Source organism: Ananas comosus, linkage group 2 (genome assembly GCF_001540865.1).
Source record: "Ananas comosus cultivar F153 linkage group 2, ASM154086v1, whole genome shotgun sequence".
Taxonomy (NCBI): Eukaryota; Viridiplantae; Streptophyta; class Magnoliopsida; order Poales; family Bromeliaceae; genus Ananas; species Ananas comosus.
This window is the reverse complement of record NC_033622.1, coordinates 10,231,411-10,237,593: the sequence shown is the minus strand read 5'-3', so window position 1 is coordinate 10,237,593 and position 6,183 is coordinate 10,231,411. Positions and strand designations below refer to the sequence as shown.

The 6,183-nt window shown below is 38.8% G+C and overlaps 1 pseudogene; it reads right to left on the bottom strand.

Annotated features, from left to right (window-relative positions):
* Positions 1-1,785, bottom strand: LOC109724880 (annotated as a pseudogene).

Below are 6,183 nucleotides of genomic sequence, written 5' to 3'. Positions count from 1 at the left end.
TAAAACAAAAAAAATTATAATGTTTCAAAATGCACCATAGCTCTAGTGAGATCCAACTGTTTTCATCTCCAACAATAACTTGGCGAAAGCGACAACACTATGAAAGAACATCAAATAAGGCGATTTGGTTAATGTGAGGCATGCGTGAACAACAATTCAACCGTTATGTATCATCAAAACAAAGGATCGAGTTAGTTAATTCATAATTTAGAGTCGGAAACATGCTGATTTCATAATTGAGCAATACCTTCAGTAAAGATTGGAAATATGCAACCAGATGCACTGCAACATTTAGAGTCGGAAGTGACATGATATTCAATATCATCACCTCTCAATTTTCGTTCTCCGATTGCTCCTTCCGAATGGAATAAAAGAGGCAACCAAACTTCTCCATGAGATCATTCACTACCAGCGGGCAACTTTTCTTCAGGTGCTCGAATCCATCAGTAAGCATGACAGCAATAAGCACCTCAGGGGAGGCAACAAACTCGAGGCAAGCAGCCTTGAGTCGGTCACAGCGGTGCTGTTCTGCCAGAGCCAAGGTGGTAGCCACCGTGCTGACGTCGACTTGCTCGCATAACTTGTCTTCGCAGATTAGCCTCAGCCTCTCTAACCCGTACCGATCTGCAGCAGCGAGCAGATGCTGAGCCATTAGAGCTGGAGACTCCTTCGCGAGCTCCTCGATCAAATCAGGCACCGAGTCTGAATAGATGAAATGGAGCAACGCCTTGAACACCAGCGCTTCCACGTCTTCGATCTTTATGCGCTGCATACTTTTCTCCTTCATCGGGCCGAGAAGCTCCGCTTTGAAAACCGGCGACCGCGCGGCGAGAAGCCACCGATGCGCCGTGAAAGTCTCTCCCGCGACTTCAAACGCGACGTCGGTTCCCTCTCCATGGGGACTTCCAGTCGCGGCTCTTTTATAACGCTCAAAGTGCCTTTAACTATGAAACAATCGTCTTTAAGATATTGGGACGCCTCTAGATCGGCTCTTCTCATAAATCGATTGAAACCCCAGCCCTTTCCGCGGGACGAGAAGCTTCGCTGTTCACAATCTGTCGGAGTCGTCGACGATGGCCTCTTCCAGTGGTCCAACAGTGTGATCTTGTATTGCGCTTTTACATCCATGGCTTCACATGCAAGTACGACAAATAGAGAAATGTAATCTGCATCATCTTGTGATTGGCCACCAGGATAGTATCGGATGGCCCAGTCGAATCCGCCGACGGTGAAGGCGGCGGAGTCGTAGATCTTTCCGGGGCCGATCCCCTTCATTAGGGAGTAGCCGGAGATCTTGAACCGGTGGGATCCGCTCACTGCCTCCGTCACCAACGCAGACGAAGAGGAAGAAGAAGAAGCAGCAGCCATGGAGAGTCCAATTGCGAGTATTGATTTAAGATCAAACTAATCTTTATTTATAAATAGGTTGTTGAGTTCAACATGTCGGATGACTAACAGACAAAAGCCAAAAATATTCTACCAAGCCAAAGGAGCCGCCGCATACCCCAACAAATAAATCTCTCTACACTCTGTGATATAGAAATAAATAAACAAGTAAACTAATATATGAACGAAAAAGTAATTTGACGAACATTCTAAGCAAACCCTAGCTGTTATTTCCTCTAACTATATCTCACTCACCTTACTAGTCTCTCTTCTTGAAGCATCTTCTTCTCTCTCTTCTTCTCCAATCCTCCTCTTCCTCTTCCTTCTCTTTCTTTCTTTCTCCGCCCCTTCAGCTTCTCTTCTCTCTCTCTCTGTTGCTGCACGAAAGTGGATGATGGTGTGACCCCTCGCTAGTGAAAAATTCTAGAATGCAACGGGTATATTAGTGACGTGGCGTAACAAACCAATCAAATTAATCCTTTTAAGAATATATGTCCCATCATGATTGTAAAAAAGTATTTTTATTATACTTTTGTTTAAAAAGAAGGAATGTAATTGGCTTGTTATTGATGACGTGGTGCAAGTGTGACAGTGTAGAATTCCTCCTCGCTAGTTATGTTCTTTTTCTCTCTTCCAAGGGATGCAAATGGATTCACGTCGGTTGAGCTTCCGCCCTCTTCGTTCCGAACGGGATAGTAAAGTAAAAAAAAAAAAAAAGCGCATTCGGAATAGAAAACAGAATAAGTTTTATGATCCGAGGTGGCGGATTTGAAGCAGGACATGGAAAAAAATTTTTACACGCTCCCGAATCTGTTTCAAAAATTATTTATTTTTTTCAAAAAATACATTTTTTAAATATAAAAAAAATTAACTATAAATAAGAGTCCGAGTACTATATCTTATGAGTATAGATCTCTTTATATAAGTTTTCGACCGTTAGATTTATTCCTTTGACCATTTCCGCTTGTTAGACCAACCATCCCTAGGGGACCACTATTATTCTAATCACACATTCCTTCATCCAACGGTCAAAAATTTATAAGTACAAAAGGCTCAATACTAATAAAAGTATAATAGCTCTAGCCCTATAAATAAATTAATGTTCTCATTTTTTTTAATTTGGTGTAATAATTTTAGTAGACTTTTATTTTTTAATATGCAAATATTTAAAATTTCTGAATTTTATTGCGGATTATGATTAATATATATATTTGATTTTTATAGTTAACATATTTAATTATATATAATTTGATAATATTATCCACTATTATTAAAATATTTGTTAATTTATATTTATAAAAAGTTAATAATATTATGACTTATAAAAAAATATTAGTCGGCAAGGCGGATTTAAAGTGACGGCAGGGTGGGTTATGAGGTAGGCGAATTATAGGATAACCTTTTTCTGACCCGTCACAAGTTTGGGCCGAGAGGCAGAGCTGGACTTTAGCTTTCAGATTTGCTTTGTTTGCATTTCCACTTCCACTGCTTTTCTTTTCTTTCTTTCCTTTACTCCCTTGGTCTCTCCTTTCAATTTGTACTATTGTGATAAGCTAGTAAAGTAAATGCACTTCACAGTGAATAAATATTATTTTCATATATATATAGAGAGAGAGCTAGGCTGGTATACTATCAAGTTGTTTTCAATGATATAGCTTTCCAATCGATGATCAGTTCTGTTAGACTTGATCTACACTATTAAAAGTATTTGGAAACTAAATTTTATAATTTTTCAACTTTATTTACCTATCAAACAAGTAGTCTAAAAATGAACGGCTGAAAATAAAAATCTCATAAAAAATAATGATAAAAGATTTTATAATAAGATCAAAGGTACTGATCTTATTTTAAATAGTGAAAAAAAAATTTATAAAAATTTTATCAGATTTGGATTGTTTTATATCGTTAAATTCACAAACGCATTACGTTAACTATTAAAATTGTCAATTTTAAGACCTTTTAATTACTAGCCAAATGATGTCGAAAAATTATAAAATTTAGTTTCCAAATACTTTTAATAATGTAGATCAAATCTAATAGAGCCGATCGTCGATTTGGAAGCCGCATCATTGAAAACAACTTGATAGCAATAGCATACCAGCCTAACTATATATATATATATATATATATATATTATTAGAGAGAGAGAGAGAGAGAGAGAGAGAGAGAGTAGGGCTGCTCACAGCAGCCTCTGTGCTCTTAACTCTCTCCACCCTCCATCTTGATAGATGAAGGTTGAGATTTAGAGTCCACCCAATAATGAGTTCCACTGTTAAAGGGTTAGAATTAACAGAGCCCAGTACAAAGCATCTTTCTCTCCTCCTTTCTTTTTTTTTTTTTTCTTTCCTTTTTCTCATCTCTCCTCCCACTCTCTCCTTCCCTCTCCCTTTTCATCTACTGCTGCGTACCCACTCTTGCGAGTCACGCCTGAAGCATCAGCGCGCCCCCTTCTCGGGCGTCATGCGCCCTGCATCTACCCCGTGCACGACGCCCTCTACGCCCCACCCTTGCTGCCGAGCGCACACCCTCCCCCCCCCTCGCGCGCACGACGCCCTCCTGCTGAAGCGCCCCTTCTGCACAAAAAATATAAAAAAAGAGAAAAAAAAAACTGCCCGAAGCCACCCACCTCTAAAACCAAAAAAAAAAAATCCTTAATACAAATTTTTTCAACTTAATATACCATCTATCCCTGCACGCCGACCTGAAGCATTCCCCTCCTTCTCAACCCAACACAACACAACACACATTTGTTTTCGATGATGAAGCCTCCAAATTGACGATCGGCACCGCTGAATATGATCTATACCACTTGAAGTGTGTAGAAATCAAATTTCATACATTTTCGATATTATTCTCTTATCCATCGAGTGGAAACAAAAATGAACGGCTGAAAATGAATATTCTTTAAAAAATGATGATAGGAGTCTTGTAATCAAGATCAAGAGTATAAATCTTATTTTAAATAGTTTAAAAAATTTTCTAACAAAAATTCAATTGATTTGAATATCTTTACGCCGTTAAACGAGAAAACGCCTCATATCGACTATTAAAATTACAAATTTTGAAACCCTTTGATCATTAGGCAAATGAGGTCGAAAAGATTTGAAATTTGATTTCCAAACATTTCAAGTGGTATAGATCATATTCAACGGTGCAGATCGTCGATTTGGAGGCTTTATCATCGAAAATAAATGGGTGGCAACGGAGCCAGTTTGCTATCGATAGTATTCTAGCTCAACTCTCTCTCTCTCTCTCTCTCTCTCTATATATATATATAATTAAGAATTGAAGATTAAAGAAAATATAACTAAAGGAATACCTTCGAAATGGCTATTAGTATTTTTGTATAACTAAAATTAAGAATTGTAGATTAAAGAAAATATAACTAAAGAAATTGATACAGAGTATTTTTGTATACATTATAAGAAATATAAGTATAATACATTTTATTAGAATTTTGGTTAGATCTGTAGTTAATTTCTAGTTGAATTAGGATAAATATTTAAATTTATGGGAGATAAATTGATTTGAATTTAGATATTAATTAGAGTAAAATTTTTAATTATATTAGGATTGCGTACATTGTATAAGCATCATAACGGTCGAGTGGGCTCGTGCGGAAAGTACGGATGCGGCCAGAGGTGCTATATAGCCGAATTGGGTGGACAGTGGTAGAGAGAGTTGGCAATAGTTGCATGCTGCACGGGTGCGTCGAAAGAGAGTTGTCTTCAAAGTTTATAGAAGACGCAAAAGGGATGAGAGGGATTCAGAAAAAGGATTCGAATTGAAGTTACTCCATAAAGAGAAAGAGTCACATGTATTCTTCTTTATTTTTTTTATTTAACTTTCTCTTTTTTGTTATTACGTCAGCAATAACTTTTTTACCAAAAAGATGGTTTATGATAAAAATCTGATTTGACGCTTTTATTGTGATATCCCAACAATTAGTATCGAAGCGAACCGAATCAACAACAGTCAGTATCATAATGGGTTGCGAATTCTCAAAATCTGGTATCAGAGCGAGTACCAGATTTCCAATATATTTAATTAAATTAGTATTTATACAGATGTTCCATACAATCAAAAATGTTAAAATTGTTCTTTTAAATTTGTTCAGTATCTTTATAGCCACTGACTTTATATTAAAAGTTTATGCCGAAAAAAAGAAATTATAAGCTACATAAATCAATAGTCATGCTGTACAAAAAAATGTAGCATAAATTGTATATCTAACACTATATAATTTGGCACTTTCTTCGATCCCACGTGGCACCCCTATTTTTGCTTTATTCTATATGGCGAGGCTATCTCGCACCCGAGCCCTCTCTTTTCCCCTTCTCCCACCCGAGCCTCTCTCCCCTCCCATCCTCTGCCAGCTGTCCTCTCTCTCTTCACACCATCTCTCTCTCTCTCTCTCTCTTCACCCCTCTCCAGCTAGCCCCCTCTTTCTCCCCCCCTTCACCCCCGACCGACTCTCTTTCTTCACCTTCCCTGCCAACTTGCCCCCTCTCTCTCCACACCCACCCCCTCCTCTTCACCCCTCCACTTGGTCTCTCTCTCTCCCCTACTCTCAAGATGCCCCCCTCTCTACCCTTCTCCTAACCGGGTCTCTCTCTCTCTTCCCGTCGCCTCCAGGTGGCTCTCTCTCTTTCTTCCTCCCTCCTCCACCCAACACTCTCTCTCCCATCTCATCCGAACCTCTCTCTATTCCAACCTTCTCTTTCTAAATCTCTCGCTCCACCTAGAGCCACATGGGATAGAGGGGCGCAGGCGCGGGGCGCAAGCGGGGGCGGGCGC